This window comes from Somniosus microcephalus, chromosome 26 (genome assembly GCF_052327205.1).
Source record: "Somniosus microcephalus isolate GS21.2 chromosome 26, FLI_Smic_1.0, whole genome shotgun sequence".
Classification (NCBI taxonomy): Eukaryota; Metazoa; Chordata; class Chondrichthyes; order Squaliformes; family Somniosidae; genus Somniosus; species Somniosus microcephalus.
Genome location: NC_141012.1, coordinates 33,435,519 through 33,454,256, shown reverse-complemented (window position 1 = coordinate 33,454,256; position 18,738 = coordinate 33,435,519).

Sequence of the window (18,738 nt, the reverse complement as noted above, 5' to 3'; positions counted from 1 at the left end):
TATTAATTTGGTTATTTCAGAGCCATAAAAACACTTTGAACCATATAAAAGTTGCTAATGAAATTCTAATACAAAATATAATTACTACTGTTCTCTGATATTATTTGCTTCAGTTCTTTGAGGACGAAAGGGTTTTCTTTGACTTCCTGGGCCACAAACATGTTTTCGTCACATATCAAATGGCTTTTTGCAGCAATGGAAAAGGGCACAATGCTGAATATTATGAAACACAATAAGATCAAAGCACATGTGGCAAACTGTGCCTGCAGAGTGGAATAAAGGAAGTCGGAATTGTACTAAACAGCTTTTCTTTTTTTGGTAAGTTATTTCATATTTTCTGCTCTTCCTATTTTCGAAGAAACCCTTCACCCCAACACCCAACCCCTGCTCCCCGCTCATCCCCAGCCAAGAGGACAAACCAGCTCCCAAGCCACTGTCAAAGCCACTTTGTAACTAAGGACTAGGAGATGTGCACGAGCTGAGTTACCCAGGGTTGTTATTTACCTACGCTCCCTCTGGTCTAATGTCGTGCCTTCCAACAATGCTTTGCAACAACAGCATAGTTGGGATTAAGAACTTTCCGTGTGAAGAATCACAGGTACAGACTTGTGTGCTATCACTCCATGGTGCCTTTAGAAAAATAGCAGCATAGCATCTGGCTAACTTCAACACTGTCAGCCTCTACACTAAACTCTGTGCTAATGCTTACCCTAATGCAACTGATGCAGATCAGTTTTCAGCTGCTCAATGCAGAACAAAGTTTTTTTTTGCCTCTGCAACACCTGTTGTTGCAAGATGTTGTACCTTGGGCTAAGAGATAGTTAAAAATTCTGTACTCGTTGGTACAGATCTGGTACTAGTAATATTACAGTGGTAGGTAAATCTGGGAGATAATGCGGAAAGAAGCAGCCTCTATATCAGAATGTAGCCGTCTATCATTGGACCTGAACTTATTCCCCTCCTGTTGCTCGTATAGGTTCACTACTAGTAAATGGAGTAGCAGTCAGTTCATGTTCACAATGAACCACTTAATAAACTTTAGTTACCTTCGGGTACGTAAGACAATGAACAGTTACCCAAGTTCAGCTATGGAAACTAATGATCTGCCACAACATTTAAGTTCTAAATTGAAACCATTTTAATAGAGAAACCTTCAATACTGTCACTCACTGTTACTCCTAATATTGTCATCCCTCAGCATCATTCCGTTAAACTTAGTTGGGGCATAAGTGGGTAGGAGGGACAAAAATTCATTCAGTTAATGTCGGTCAGTCTTTTGTTCAGGTTCTTCTGAATCTGCAAAGTTTTTATGAAGTCTCCTTCTGACTCTCATCTTCTTTGGTTATCCTATGAACTGTTTCCAAGAGCATTTCTGAAGCAAAATATTCCTCACAATTCTCCTCTTTTGCATCTTACTCATGTACTCTGGTTGTTAGATTTATTGCACTTTGTTTTTAATTCAATGTCCCTCGAGGCGATGCCCATTAATTTTTCTCAAATATGACACCTTACAATGCATGGCATGTCAACTGCAATCATGGTTTTTCTACTTTTTGAAGAAATTTAAACACTTTAATCTTATTTTGGAGAAGCTTATTGCTCCTATAGTCCATAGTGGATTAATATTTAGTTATTATTTTGGGTAATTTTCAGAACGACTTCCTTCAGCTGTCTTTGCCTTCTCCCTAGAGTTTTAAAGTTGCTATTAGTCTTCTTACTACTGCATCGAAGTCAAAGACTTGCCAGTTCTTTTATAGATGCATTGGCGTAACAGATCAGGTGGTCGAGTATTTGATTTCCAACTAGAACAAACGATGTTGGACCAGATTCTTTCCATCTGTCATGTTCATCTGATTTGGTTGAAATTTATTCAGTTTCCGCATAAGGTAGCAAGATGCTCTGTCTCAATGAGAATTAAATATTGACATAGTACTTAAATTCCATCTGATTAACAGCAGCAGCTGTGGAGAATTCCTCAGGCCTGACGGTACCAAACTTCCAATTAAAGTGAATTCATGAGATCATTGGGATCCATGAGGAACAATGTCCAAGTTGCAGACGTCTACTTCAGTGCTTTTTTCTGTAATATTTCATCAACTTTGACGATTCAGTGTTTGGCTGTTAACAGCCGATCTGTAACTGTAGACATGAATAAGTCCCAGGGGTATTCACATAATGCCAAAGTGCCAACTTTAACTTCACTTTTCCGGGAACTTACTGCTTCTCAAATGGTTTAGTAGTGAAAGGCACTGCTTGGTTGGTGCACTGAGTTATACAGAACAGAAGGTCAAAGATTCAATTCTCAGTCTGTGCTTCTTTATCTAATCTCAACCAAGACAGCAATTCGCTTCAATGCACTTGACTTTGGGAGGGGAAAAAAATCAGCAAGGGTTCTTACTCCTGATCATTTCCAGTGACTTCTGCTGAAAAGTGCACTGCGCGACAACAGAATCAGATGTATCTGTCATGCCCTCAACGGTAGACGAGGCTCCTGACAGATTGTCTAGGCTCGCATGAGGAACGGTGAGATGCTAGGCATCTGCTGGCACCGATGGAATAGTACCACAGTAGAAGTCGGCACCTTCAGCAGAGTAGGGAAGAAAACTGATGAGGGGAGAAAAGGCTACAAAAAAGAACATCTTCACCTGGACATTGGAAATTTTGGTCCTTTTCACTTAAATAATGGTCCAAATAGTCTCCATGATATTTCCTTTGACAATTAGATTATTTATTTTTATGACTACGTGGCCAATGGAAATTACCCTCGCAGACTTCAGTAGCATTTCTGAAAATATCGTAAATTAAGAATTTTGCTGGGAGGGCGGACCTTTGTTATGCTACATTCAAGTGTATGATCTGTGGTGCAGATTTGCAGCCATGATTTCTCACTCTATCCACCTGATCGAAACCAGGCGGGTGGGCGGTTCAAATCACGCAGGTTATTTACCCATCGTGGAGACGCCGGGCGAGCTGAGCAGGCGGCAAGGACACCTGCCCACAGCCAGCGGAGTCCTTCTTAACATATGCATGTCGGGTCTTGATGATATCATCAGGACCTGACTGCGATTTAACTCGGCGACATGATTGGGAAGCAGCAGCCAACCTAGTAGGGATAAACATCAGGGCCAGAAGGAGCCCAAAAAGGTAAATTCTTTTCACATTTTTTTAACTTTCCTTGTGGGGCCAGGAGGCGCAGAAGTGTTCCCTCTGGGCCACACAAGGAAAGCTTAGGTCTCCCCTGACACGGACTTGCCCCCACCCTCCCGATCGCGAGATCACTGCGGGACACCCTGACAACCGATCCCGCCACTTACCTGCTGTCCGTGGGTGGCTCCGGGCTGCGCAATCTTCCTCCGACATTTCCCCCTCTCGGAACGGGTGAGAAGTCGGCCGGTGGGATTTAAACGAGGCCTTGGAGTTTAAAAAAAATCCCATGGCCTCATTTCTGGGCCAATGGATGAGTTTCTAACTCACGCCACTGCTTACCTGCCAAAAACTGACCCAGAGTTAAAATTGGGGCCAGCGCCTAGTCTGAGCTGGACGGTTGGGAAGAATTGAAGAGTGGAGGTCACATGCTGCCCGAAAAGCAGGAAGGAAATCAGGGCTTGAGCCAACCCTAGGCCATTGTCTCTCACTGCCTAACTTCCAAGTTTCCGAGAGGCCTGACTGCAGGCCTCTTCTCCACTCTCTCAGGAGAAGAGGCTCTCCATAACATGCGAGGGAACTAGAGGGACCATAAATATCAGCAAACCTCTTGGGGATACTTCAGATGTTTGTTTCCATGCATTTCTCCAGTTTTCTTCTGTAAAATTCAGCATTAGCCGCTTACAGTTTCATTTCTAGATATGTTGATTACGATTTTCAAAAGAAATTGAGTTCCTAAAACTGATCAAAGCTTGAAAAAAATTCAGCCCTGTTTATAATCAGGGTAAAGGATTGCTCTGGTTTCTATGTGCAGTGACCTCATGAACGTTCACACTGTATAATCCATTGCTACACCTAGCACCGAGGCAATTCTCAATTCAGAACATTATTCTGGTCAATATGTGATGGATAAACAATGTTTGGGTATACTAAAAGAAAACAAAGTAAATTGCATTCTCAACGAGCTTTGAAGCATTATCCTGTCCACAGTCTGGTAGAACCAGATTGCTTAGTCGGGATGACCTCCAGCCTTGAAATCAAAACAGGCAGATTTGAATTCTGGGCCAAATTAAGCGACTTATTTTGGTTGCTTATTCCTGTTTAAAAAATGGCACTATGTGAAATGTTGTCAGTAACAGTAACATCTTATTGGTGTGTAATTGAAAACGAACTTTGGTTGTCATTTTTTTCAAATTCCAACCATTTAAATTTCGTAGTCTGGGGTACTCTTCCCTCCGGCTCAATTTATACAGCATTCCCGTATTCAGTTACAAGCTGGATGCATCTACTTCAACATTATTTTAAAGTTTGATAATGAAGAGAATGGCAGTGTAAAAATAATGGGGGTGAATTCCCTTGGGGGCTTCTGTGGCTCTTCTCCCAAAGTTACAGCAGGCGAGCGAGAGAACCTCTTTGGAAATTCACCCCCAAACTATTTTTGATTGACTTCCACGGACTTCATTCCATTAAAGGCTATAAGGACACAGCATAAATTAGATGCTTCTGTAGAAAAGGTATACTGCAGCTTGGAGCTTAACAGGGCTGTGAAAGTACCACCAACACATTCCTCATGTCATCAACGCAATGTCTGATTCTTCACCTGTCCGTCTCAGTAGTAGAGCTGTATCCATGACTCCTGACAGACGCTGAACTTCCTGAGAATTTGTGCTTGCTCGCTCTTTTGTTCCATCTTCGAATTCTCTTGCTCTCAATATTAGTAAAAGACTTGCACTGATAACTAACACCCAGTAGAAGTTGCTGTAAGATAGATCTACACCCATGCATGGGGCTGCTTCTGCCAGTTTCCAGGTATCAGTCTTTCAAAAAAAAGAGCCTGTTACTTGATGGAATAATATCAAGCTGTAGATATCAATTGTACATACGAAGATTTATTATATTTTGTGAAGATGTGCTGTATGGTGCAGTCAATTTTTTTTCTTAGTTATGCTTGTATCCTAATGCTTGCCTTTATAGGAAGACTGTCTGCACTGTAATCCCTGTCCCGTATTTATCAATCCAGTGCACTAAATGCATTCCAAAGTGCTCAGCCCAGTCCTGTCACCTGTTAAATGTGCTCTTTATGCGATCTGTGCACATGACCACCACCACCAGATCAATTGCAAAATTTGTTCAAATTGACTGTGTATGCTCCAATCCACATGCCTTTGCCACGTGAAGCTAGCAGTTCAGCTGAATCACAGAGGGCAGTGAGGATCTAAAGAACCATATCGCATAATGCTGATGTGACTGTCTTATCAGCTCACAGCAGAACTAGACTTGATTGTAAACTTAAGGAGCATTAAAATCTCATCATATCGCAGAAATGTATGTTTTAAAAATTCAAGCTTTCTTGACAGGATTATTTCCATTCCTACACCCCTGTGTAACACCTTAATAAACCCACAAAGAGCTGGAAGCAGATTTCTGCAACAAAGGTCAGACTGCACCAAACATTTGAATATAGCTGATTTGAGACAACGAACGAGGAACATATCCCTCCCACTTTAATCAGGATATCTCGACATTAAATTGTGCCACTAAAAAGATGAGCAGTGGCGAGTAATACTCCCAGACTACAAAATCAGCTGATTTTCAGTGTCTACAGAAAGCACTGCCCTGAATTCCACCCTTTCAACACATTACAAGTGGAGAGCCATTTATTGAAGAAGCGTAACAACAGTTATCATCAAAGTTATAAAATACCGTGTCGTTAACTCTCAATATCCTTCACCATTCTCAAAGCATACTTACATTTTTCATCATATGACTTCTTCGATATATTTTGTAACTTCCTAATAATCAATGTTATGGCAGAACTATACAGACCAAGGGGTATTTAACTATCTATCTTCTCTGACCAAACTCTGAAAAAAAATTGTCTACAGTTTTAATAACATTTTGCTGTAGTTATACTGCTATCCTCAACGTGTTACATGGTTCAGGTGGGGTCATGGATTACAAATTTTAGTGGTGCAGTAACTGGTGTTATAAAACAAATAAAATAAGCAGCATTACTGTTAGCAACTTGCTTCCAAGTTGCCTTCTCACCCCCAATTCACACATTTGGTGAGAACTGAATTTGCAGCCTTCTGAAATCAAAACAGAAAATTATGGAAATATACAGCAAGTCCAGAAGAGAGAAGATAGGTTGACATTTTTGGGTGAGACCCTTGTTTTTTTGTTTCAGACTTCCACCATTTGCACATTTTTCCTTTATATCACATCCTTTTGGTGTGCATTTAAACCTCCTCCTGCAAATTACAGAGAAGAATCAAGAGACTCGAGAAGGGCAGAAACTGGAGCGTGATCTTTGGGTAGTAATCACATCAACCCATTCAAATGGCACCATAAATGACCAGATTGAAGCTTGAGAAGGTTTATAATCATCATATTAATCCCGAGGTGAGATTGCTGCCCACAATCACTCCTGCGTATCTTTATCATATCTGGTGGAGTTCAGGTCATTTTATTTCATTTTTATTTTATTATTTTTTTGTCAGTGTAGATATCAAGGCAGATATTAGCGTCGATGGAATTGATGTGTGGTGATATCTTTGTAGGACTACCGGCTGTGGTCTAATCATGGCATGTTTATCAACTGCAACCAGAAAATATGACAACAGTATAATATGAAATGAATGCCTAATAGTCAGGTGTATGTGACAGAGAGGCTAACACCTAATCTGAGGAAGTGTATTCCATACAGGATAATATGTAGTGTGGAGGGTGTTACAGTGTGAGGGAATGTGGTACAGATAAAATAATAGTCTGGAAGATGTTACATGCAGGATAATAAATAGCCTGGAGTGTGTTACTTAGGCTGGAGGAAGTATTACATGTAGGATACCATGGAAAGACTGTGTTACATGCAGGATAACATATATTCTAAAGGAAATTATCAGGCAGTGTCACATTGAAGGATTCAGATGGCATCATAAACTGAGCAATATATATCAACATATTATGAACCCCTCAATGTGTCACTGCCTTGAAACAAACTCTAGCTTCTGTTATTATCTGAAATGTACATATCTGGTTTACCTTTATGAATCTGATTAATTTTTTGGAGTGATTTACTATTGCCAATACAAATGTCATAGTGAGCATAGCCTGATCTCTTGATCAAAGCTTGTAATTTGAGCTGAAGTAGTACTGTATCATGCACAATGTACTGTAGGGATACTTCGCCTTCAAACCACTCCTTCCTCTGAGTCTTTCTGTTTGTTTGCTCCCTTGTCAAGAGGGTCTGTCTACCTCCCTCTCACTAATTTCTGTCCCTTCTTCCCCCTCCACCATCAACAGCATGAATAATCAGATTGTGTTGCTCCACAAGATAGTGCCAGCTGAGCATTATAATGAAATATGATTGAATTTATTGTACCATATTATAATAGGATATTGAGCATACTATTTCCCAGTAATCAATTGTAGATTGTTGATCAACCTACTCCGTTATTGTACCATGATCCTTGATCTTTGAATTGCCATGTCACATCACATGCCAATTCAGTATAATAATTGTTATACATTAGCAATTTTAGGCATGTTTCTCTAGGTTCAGATGACGGTTAGGAACCATTCAAGCTTCACCTCTGTAGTTTATGACATCTTCTGAGCCCCTTGATGAGATTGCTGCTTTGTGTCCAGAGTGCACATGTAACAATGAGTAACAGGGAAATCTGCCATCAGCAACTTCCCTGGCCCTGTGTTATAACTGATATTCTTTGAGCCCCTGCTTCACATTGCCAGTCAATGCTCTTAGATGATTGCTAAACATGACAATCGCAAAAGTAAGAAAAGGTACTTTAAAATGAAAGATTATCTCTGATGTATCTTATACCCAATGAATCTCAAAGATTTTAGACAGTTATGTAATCCCTGGTTTCAGATGACCTCAATCTCCTTGAGCTTTGGGTTTTTGACATCATTCAAGCCCCCCTCAATTGGATTCCTGCCTTCGCTGGGAGATGTAGCTGGTATTTTCTGTAGAACCCTGCTCTGTCTGTGATGATGATTTTACATGTAGTGTGTTAGGAAATGGAGTTTCTGCACAAAATGTCACTGGAATGTCAAGCCTGAGGTATTTAAGTTGAGATCAGTGTCTCAGTCTTCTACTCAGGCTGTTAATGAATCAATCTGCTTTGGAGCAGCTCAATTTACTCAGCATATTAAAGTGTAAGATTTTAATTCATTTCTGCAACAGATTTGTAATGCAATTTTTTCCTCAGTGGAGCTGTAAATATTCTACAATTGTGAAATGGAAGTGCAGCTTAAAGCAGAAATGTAGAGAGGCCTGTTGTGGAACTAGAGGTGGATATTTGTTAAGGATTAATATGTATAGGTTGCCTCTGCATTCAAGTTCTGATTTTGATCTTTGTTATTTATCTGGTGCAAGTAGTTTAATAGGTGCTTCTATTTATCTGTTCCAACACTGCTTAACTGGAAAGGGTAATACCTGGTGTCAGAACTGATTCACATTGGCACAAATTGGAGTGATGGTAGAATGCAATTTTAGTGTTTCTGGTCTCCTGTGTTTGCCATACCACTTGGTATATGCCACCCCAGCCTATCTGTGTAGTGGAATTAATCTGCTAAACCTAGCACTACATGGAGAGAGGCATCCTCCTGTCTTTTGATGCGTGCCTGTAATTTTACCTGTTTAATGGTGCTGGCTATTCATTTTCACATCCTTCACCCCACAAGTACATCCCAACACAGCTAACGTACCACTTTATAATGCAATTCATTGTAATGGAGCACACTTTGGTTTTGAAACACTTACATGCCTTGACCTTGTGGAACAGTTTAATCGAGAAGCAAAAGAGAGAAAGCAGCATAAGGGAACATTTTCTCTCTGCACTAATGTAATGAAATCGTAAATAAGTTTACAAAGAATAGATTTACAATTTCACTACACACCGCGCACAAAGGAAATCTTCCCCTGGGGTTAGTAAGTGCTGTTGTGTTCAATTAAAAAAAAAGTCACCAAGAATTTCCACACAGTAAGCCATTAAGGTAAATATTTCCTAAACATGTCTGTTCACTATTACAGTGAAACAGCCACAGAGCCTGCTCAGGCAACTTAGTGGATAGCTCCAATTGAAGAGTTAGCTCTGGCTGTAAATTCTGTGATTCAATTTTCCAGTTGTAGGAAGGCATTCATCTTCGTACTAAAGTACATCACACAGCTCCAGCAATCATGCCATGTGAATAGATTCGCTTGTGTTTTGTCGCATCCTTGACCACCAATAGTGGTAATTGATTCAGGAAAGATACTTTGGCCGAGCGACCACTGCATGTTGCAGTTTTCTACTTATGCTGAGCCATCTCATTATTTACCTCATCTGCCCAATACAGGAGCTGCAAGTAATACAACATGTGTTTGGCTCTCCCCCCCCACACCCACCCATTACCCAATTACATCCTAACCCCTGAGCTGCCGATGATGAGAAGACTCATTTTGCTGTGTCTGCTCCCTCACCGCCAACAAGGCATTTTATACTTCTGGAGAACAGCCTGGGAAAGAAGTCAAAATGTGACCAATTTCTCAAATGTCACAGACAGGTCGAACATTAATGTTCAGCCGGTTGACTGGCTGAAATACCAACCTTTTGAAACTGGCTTTCAAGTGATTAGGAGCTGAATTGCAGAGATGTCAGTCCCAGGTTCAGAAAGGAGGCAGGGAAACAGGTCATTTTAGGAATAGGTAATTAAAATTATAAATGCAAGTTGAAATAGTGAAAATAGATGAAAAAGTTTAGGGAAGGCTGAGATGGGGAAATAAAGAAATTGGAGATGAAACTGAAAGAAAGTTTTAAAATATTTTCCATTTGCAATTTTTTTAAAGTGCAAATTTAAAAAACTAATAAGCAACTCTGGATATATTACAAGTATTATTAAAAAGTGAGGTGATTCGTCTGCATATTGTGTGAACTGAGATGTTTAAAAAGAATGGTTAGCTCACAAAACAAAGTGAGACAATTTTTGTGTCCATTATCTATCAGGTGGACAGTGGGCAAGGCATCCACTCCACCCACTGATACATTCAGTTCTTCTGATCGGGCCTCATTAACATTGAAGCGACGGGTTGCCGGCACTAACCTTGTTCCATATGGGCAGCTTGCCGATTGGGAGGGCAGGCAATCCAGCAAGGCAGCCAATCTTGATGGGCCTTGTAGCGGAAGCGTGAAAGCGTCGGGAGAGGCCACAGTTTATAGTGACGGGGAAAATTTTGCAGCAGCTACAGCAGCGAGGATATCAAATATTAGAAGCCATCGAGCCTTGAAAAATACAAGTGACTGCAGTAGAAATGAGTGCCAGACCAGCTCCCAGCTTTCCTTTCCTGCAGCTAAGGATCCCTTTAAATGTCATTGGAAATGACTGCCTGGCAACACTGCTAGAGACGGAAACTGTGTTGGGGTCTTAGCTACGTCATCAGACCCTGATCTGCATATATTAATGAGCCCCTGCCTGTTTCCTGCGTGAACTCCGGCCGCCTAAATCGGGATGCGCCTGGAAATTGGATTGATCGGACGACCTGCAGTGAGTCATGGGTCAATCCTCCATGTGACTTTGGTCCCACTGCTGCCCCATTTTTAGGCATAAATGAGGCGGTAATGAGATGAAAATCGCACCCAGCGTTTTCCTGCTGGTGCTGCCCCTCTTAAGGTTTAAAACAAGTAAGCACTTCAAACTGACGGCCATTTGATATGAGGCAGAGAAAACATATAGAAACCAAAAAATAAGTTTAAATTTTTCAGTTTGTATTGTAAACATTTATCATAGAATCTAATTCCTATGACTTGTGCTCCTGTCTGTTGCTTTTCCTGTGGTTTTAAGGGTTAATCTCAATCTCCAACCTGCTGAGAAGTGGAATTCCCATTTAGTGCAATCCTCCAGCTTTTGGACTAGTTTTGGCGCCTTTTGCCTGGACTCCATCTTCAATGTTCAGGCATCAATGATGTATTCCCCACTCTAACAACTGCTACATGTTGAAATGGCATATCTCTATTTTTAAATGGTAAATTATACTTCTGAAATATATGAAAACCCTTCTACTGTGCCCACAAAGCTTTATTTGTTCCATTTACGCTGCATTAACATTTGAAATGCTAACAATGGCACTCACAGCCTTGATGGTTTGTCACTCCTGCTGCATTTCAGCTTTCGCATGGTGGAGATGGTCTAATTGTAACATTGAGAGTTTTCTTTCCCTGTTACAAAGGATTGCCTTCTCCTTAAATGTTCAGTAGGTGATGCAGAAAATTACGAGTGACGTACGGAGACTGGAAATGTGATGGAGCAAAGGACACTGTCCGGGCATTATGATTAGATTAGGACCAGGACGCACTAAAGCTTATTTAGATTTCAATTGGAGTGATTGGTTCTTTCACCTGGTGAAAGGTAAAATCGACTCTGGCAATTGGGGTTGTTTTGAGTTTTTTGCAATCACAGCAGTAGTCTGCAATGAAAATGCAACTGACGATCCATGTTGGCACTAGCCTAAGTACAACCTGCAGCAGGGGCCATGTATCTGCCACTATGTAAACACTTACCCTACAATTTCCCTCCCTCTTAAAAGTTTAAAAGTTGGGTGGGGGGGGGTGGACAGCAATGAACATCTCACCATTTACCACTGTTTATCCTGCAAGACACATAACCAGACAGCAAAAGCCCCTTTGATGATTTTGAAACTGAAAGCAATAGAATTAACCTAACTACTGCAGAATAACTGTCCATATTCCAGTACTCGCCTCTCTACACATCGCAGTGGCAGTATGTCTTCAATCTACTTAATCGCCCTGTATATCTGATAGTAATTACCCAGACTGGTAGTTTCCCATATAGTGTGTACAATTTCTTCTATGACTTCCTGAGCAGCTTTATAGCAGCAGTGTATTCACAGCTAATTATTCATCTAAACACAAATCTGACACCTTTTAATTGCATGCTAATTATAATATAGAGAAGATTTTTAAAGATTATATATATATATATAAATATGTTAGCTTGCTCATACACTGGCAATTTTTAATTTAAATTGTGCAACAAAAAAGTTAGTAGAGGTTTAAATGAAAATGCTTTCTGTGCAAAAATTCTACCACCTGAAATTCTTCCTTTAGAAAAAAGTGTATAAATGTAAAAAAAAATTAATTATTTCAGATGAGGGATTCTTAAGTCATAATGTTTCCAACATTCTTAAATGCAAAGAGCCCACATTTTGATTATTGCAGTATGTTGTGACAATTTCTGAAGTCCTATCTACAATTTTGTCAGCTACTTCTACCTGGGTTTCAATCGTCTGCAGTGCAGTGTCACCATTGCCAATGGATACCTCACCGACATGTCAAATTACGTTGTCAGGAAGCTAAGCTTTCAATATTAGATTCCCCGTTGCCACTGGTTAAACTAATTTAAATCTGATGCGTTTTATGATATTGTCTTTGAAAGAAATTCCATTGTGTCGCAATATAATCGTCCAAATTTGCTATTGTGGTTATATTTTATATATTATATTAATGTCATGGCAGTTCTGTATTGGGCACAGAATTAATAGAACAATCCTGTGTTATACAGTGGCATTTTTACTGAAATTTGAGACAGTCTTCTTGTAATGTATTTAAAAAGTCTAATGTTTTCTGATTGCTGAAGTATGCTATACAAAGCCTCTCCTCTGTAAAATAATGCTTAATTGTCTCCTCTGTGTGACAGGTGTACTGCTGTTAATATTACTGTAGTCGTGTTAGTGTATGTTTTAATAAGGATGCAGTGTAATTGCCATACAATAACCAACCTTCTAATAAATATGTCATTTTCTGATGGGATTCTTTTTTTCTTTTCCTTTCTGAATTGCTTTTTTTTAAATAAAACTCAGGATGATCGTGTAAGAATAATCACATTCGTAGGGGGCGCAACATTCTGCAAGGGAAGGGCTTGCTCTGCGTAAGGGAGGGTGCCCGGATAAACCCTTCAGTGAGGTGCGCCAGCTCCTGTAATGTTGCACGAGTTAATTTTTTTAATAATGCACTCAGTTTCAGGAATGTGACTCTGACTTTTTTCAGTGGCTGCTTCTGTGCATCGTACCGCTTAGGCAACTCTGTGTTAAGTGGATCGTGATTGGTGGCTGTGTCGTTCTTTCTATGGGGAAGTAAAAACTGGGTGTGTTATGAGAATTCTGTGCAACGTGTCTAGAAATGGATGTCGCATAACTTCACATACACAACTGTCTTTGATCTAAATTTTTAAGACTATTTACTGCATCACACCCATATTGGTAAGGTTAGCTAAAGAAAATTCCACATGTATATGTATCTTTTTTTCTCCCCCTTGCGACTGCTATATTATAGTTACTGCTAATGTATGAAATGACTCAATTGTGTATAAATTTTGAAATATGTACGAAATAAAATGGAAAATTTCTTCATGACATTTACAAAGTGTAGATTGTGTATTTATTGATGACAGCATGGTAGGTGTGTGTCTGGTTCCTGCCTTTCATACTTTTGGCCTATTCACACATCTAACCAGCTTTGCATTGAAGCAAACCAGTTGTATAATTATGGAGTGAACTTGCAGAACTGACTGTGCAGTAAATTTAGGACAACAGGCTGAGACCACCTCACAGGCTCTCACTTTCTATCACCTACTGTACATCTCTGGCCAGTGCAAAGTAATGTTGGAACCGAGCATGTGGGAGCGCTCATAAACTTCATGTTTAAACTTTCTTCTTCTTCTTCGGCAGTCCCTCGGAACCGGGGATGACTAGCTTCCACATTAAAAATGAGTTCGCAGGTGACTGATGAGTCCAGTGCAGGACCTACAGTCTCTGTCACAGGTGGGGCAGATGGTGGTTGAAGGGGCGGGCGGGTGGGTGGGGTGCTTGGGTTGACGTGTGCTCCTTCCGCTGCCTGCGCTTGGCTTCCGCTTGCTCCCGGCAAAGAGACTCGAGGTGTTCGGCGCCTTCCCGGATGCTTCTCTATATATTAAACTTTATAATGTTAGCAAACAGTCAACTGTACCAACACCAAACCTTCCAGTGGCACTTGGACACTGCTGACCAAAGCTGTGTTTGTGTGACCAGTACATAATGCAGATTTATATTAGTATAATTCAGCACCACCAGTTCTGCAAGAGGCACAGGTCTCAAACACTTGCAATATATCATTAATCAAGTAGTTGCAAGCAAAGAACCAACAGCCTGGGTGACCATTATTTTTTTTCCACAGGAGTTACAGGTAAAGATGGAACCTGCTCTGTCACTTTCTTTAAAGTTATGTTTTATAAATCCTTGAATATTAAAAACAACTGGCTGGGACTCGTAAAATGTAGTAGTGAGTGATTTGTACAGGAAGCATCAACCACTTGTATGCAAAGGGCACACCAGTTGTACAGCAAGTTAGTGGTTTGGAGCTGCTACTTTGCTTATCTCAGACATCAGATAAGCAAACACCAACCACTAGGTTAATTCATGTTCAAATATTGGTCTTCCGTAAAATACTTAAGTTCTTACCAGACAATAGGACACATGCTAATCTCTTCATAGATGAGAACTATAACATTCTAAACCAGAAAACTAAAAGAAGATAATTTGGGCTGCGGTTTGAGTTGGTTGCTCATTTGAAATGCAGTAAATGAACAAAATGTCCTCCTCTACATGGGATCATTATCGCTCGTCCCCTGTTACTATGGTGAGGAGCAGCTAGAAGTTAACCATTTGTAGCTTCAGGCACAACAACAAAAGTAGAATTATTTACCCCAAAATGTTCTATTAATAGCTAATTATTGCCCACAACTCCAATGGTTGATAAAATATCCAAGTATGCATCAATTCCCTCTCGAGATCAAGTTGTTGAAACATTACATCCAGTGACGCAAGTAGACATTCATTTTTCAACGGATTCTTGGTCTACATCTAATGCCTAGCAGCGTCATTGTGAGTATCCATTTTCAGAAGCTCTGTAACTGCAGTAGAGGAATTCATTCACATTCCCTGGTTATCCAGGCAAACTTGTGGCATCAGGATCAAAATTAGATGGTCACTTATTTTCAAAAAAGAAATGTTGAAATCCAAAGTGAAATTCTCAAGAAACTCAAAGTCATATCTCTATATTCACTATGCATAAAGTTGTCACATTTGCTTTAAAACTCAGCCTCTGATGATATAACATTTGCCTGCCTGTGGTGTTCCTTTGATGATATAACTCAATGAGGTTAAATTCGAGGTTCCCGACAACCTACAGATTTGAAATGAATCACTTCATATTCTACTCATCTCAAGTCAGTTTGTTGAATCAAAGTTTAATATGGCCCCATTAGATACACATAAATTAATCCATTGTAATCATTTCAGACCAAGATGAAAGACGACTTTTAGAAATCAGGATCTAGGTTACACCATTAATCAAATATAATAAATTATCGTCTAAAATTGTACGGGGCAGAATTTTTTTGTGAATTAATCATCATTGCAAACTAGCTGGTAGAAGCAGACTGCAATCATGTACATGTTTTACCTAATCATTCAGATCCTGTTTGTGTGTAAGATTACTCAAAAGAGACTGAAATGTATTTTTATTCTGGGTTATTAGATGGAGAATTGAAAAACCCATTGACTCAAGAAGGTGCCCTGAACTCAGAGCGCGCTATCAGTATCTGACTGCAACATGCTCAGTGCAGACTTAACCAGGATATAGTAAGAGGCCAAAGTTGGCAACAAATGGTATGTTGTGATAAGTTACAAATAGTGACAAATAAGGTTGACGAGTTACAGGCGCAAGTTTTTCTCACTGGACAGAAGTATTTTGTATTAGGATGATTGCTTTTCTTGTTATATATAAATGACCTGGACTTGGGTAGAGGGAGTACAATTTCGAAGTTTGTGGATGATACAAAACTTGGCAGCATAGTAAACAGTGGGCATGATAGTAGCAGACTTCGGGAGGCCATAGACAGACCAGTGAAATGGGCAGACACATGGCAGACAATGTTCCGGGCACGCGCCACTGTCTGGAGGTCCCACACAGGCTGCTTGCCGGCTTCATAATGGAAAAACCACACACGTGCGGAAATTTGAATGGCCTGTGCAGCTCCTTAAAGGGGTTGCTCACCCCCAAAAAATTAAAGGGAACATTGATGGCAGATGCAATTTAATGCAGAAAAGTATGAAATTATGCACTTTTATATTGAGTTTGAAAGTGATTTACTTAAATCCGAAACTAGGGGGGGCGATTTTCTCACTGGAGGCGGGTTTCAGTTTGGGTGGGTTTGAAACCCGCCTCCACTGATAGTTTTCAAAAATTTGTGATTTTTCCATGATTGGCCACTTGATTGCTGAGGTGTGGGATGCCCTTGCTCAATTACTGTTTTGGGAATGAAACTCGCTTCTGCTGACATCACTTTTCCAGCCTGATTTTATGGTTTCTTGCTGCCTTGGCTCATTCCATAGCATTTCTGCCAATGCTGCACCACTTGCAACATATTCTGAGAAACCACTATGTCCAATTCCATGCCAAGGGCCTACCCGAGGCTCTCGGATGAGGTGCTGCAAATGTTGTTTGAGGCGGTGACAGCTAGCAGGGAGGTGCTCTTCCACTCATCTGGGAGGAAGAGGCCTACCAAAGAAACCAAGGCTGTGTGGGTACAGCTGGCAAGGGATATAACCTCCAGATCTGTGTGCAGATTGGGAGAATGTTTATGTGTATTGATGAAATGCCATCCCTGTTGGAAAGCATTAAAATGATTTGAAGCCAAAATGTTGGCGTTATGGCATCTGTTCTTTCATCTTAGGCAGCTCCACATTGCAGGCTCCGCCACACTTGCGTTGTCAGGTTGGTGGCCTGAGTGAAAGGAGGCCAGAGAACCATGTCCATTGTCAATGCTGTCCTAGAATGGACAATTGCCAACTTGGGCAACCTATGCAAATCTGGCCTGGATAAGTTCATCCCTTGCATCCCGGGCAGCCATGTGTGCGCTTGCTGCCGCTGGTCGATACACCGGCGCTCTGACTTCCTCCTCCTCCTCCTCCTCATCTGAGGAGGGCTGGAACTGAGCCACTTGCTCATCAGGAAGCTGCAAGCCATGATGCTGTGCGATGTTGTGCAGTGTACAGCAGACCACGACCATTCTGGAGACCCTGTATGGTGTATACTGCAGGGCTCCACCTGATCGGTCAAGGCAACGTAAGCGCATCTTCACCAACCCAACGGTTTGCTCTATGGTGGACCTGGTCGAAGTGTGGCTGGTGTTGGAGCGCTCTTCAGCCTTGTTAGCTGGCCTCCTGATCGGCGTCATTAGCCACTTCTTCAGGGGTAGCCTTTGTCACCAAGGAGCCATCCGTTAAGTTGGTTTGGTGGATTGAAAAGCGGAGGAACACTCAAGTGCCGCAGGATGAAAAAGTCATGGCAATTACCACAGAACTTGGCGCAAACATGCAAGAACTCCTTCTTGTGGTTACACACTAGCTGTACGTTGAGGGAGTGGAAGCTCTTTCGGTTGACAAAGATAGCTGGGTTGTGATGGGGTGCCCTAAGGGCCACATGTAGGCAGTCTATGACGCCCTGCACCCTTGGCAAGCCTGCCATATTTGCAAAGCCAACCGAATGGGCGGTTATACTTGCTTGATCCCTTGTGAACTGGATGTAATTGTGAGCCTTAGCAAAAAGGGCATTGGTAACGTGCGTGATGCAACTGTAGGCAGCTGACTGGGAGATGCCGCTGATGTCTGCTGATGATCCCTGGAAGGAGCCTGAGGCAAAGAAGTTGAGTGCGGTGGTGACTTTGACAGCCACTGGTAAGGGGTGTCCACCCGTTCCTCTGGGCACCAGGTCTTGCTGCAGCAGTCCACAGATCTCTCGGACAACCTCTCGCGAAAGTCCCAGCCTCCTTTGGCACTGCTGCTCACTCATGTTGAGGTAGTTCATCCTTTGCCTGTAAACACTCTGTTGGGGGTATCTGCTGCGGCGAGGTGCCTCGATGCGCTGGTGCCTTCTGCCCTGTGCAGTATCAGGTGGCTGAGCAGGAGGTTGGGGCTCCTGTGATGTTGCTGCTGAGCTGCCTGAGCAGGAGGTTGGGGCTCCTGCTGGTGTTGCTCCTGAGCTGCCTGGTTCTGCTGCTGCCATGGATGATCCTCATCTGAGGTCCATGCAGAAAGAAAACGAATGGTTCCCATGCTGCTTGCAGATGCCTCCGTTGGGGAAGCACTCATTGCAAGCAGGGAGAGGGTCTTCCAAGGAGGTCCCACAGTTGATAGATTCAACCTGCAGCACCTCCGACTTCGGAAGGCCTTCTAAAAGTGCTCAGAGACCTTTTAAAGCAAAGGTCTTGCACCTGAAAATAATCCTTGATGCAATAAATGATGTCTTGTTAGACCTTCAGCTGTGAGGAGGCCACCCACGAGCCAACCGGCCAGGTTTACCTGGCATGGTTTAGGAGGTGCGCGGAGCACGGTGAAATACACGAAAAATCACGAGGGCCTCTCAAGATAGGCTTAGAGAGGCCCTTAACAAGCATTTAAGGATCTTTAATAGCGCAATGGCCAGCTGGAGGCGGGAGCGTTTCCCGACCTCCAAAACCGGCACCGGCAAAATCCCGTGGAGG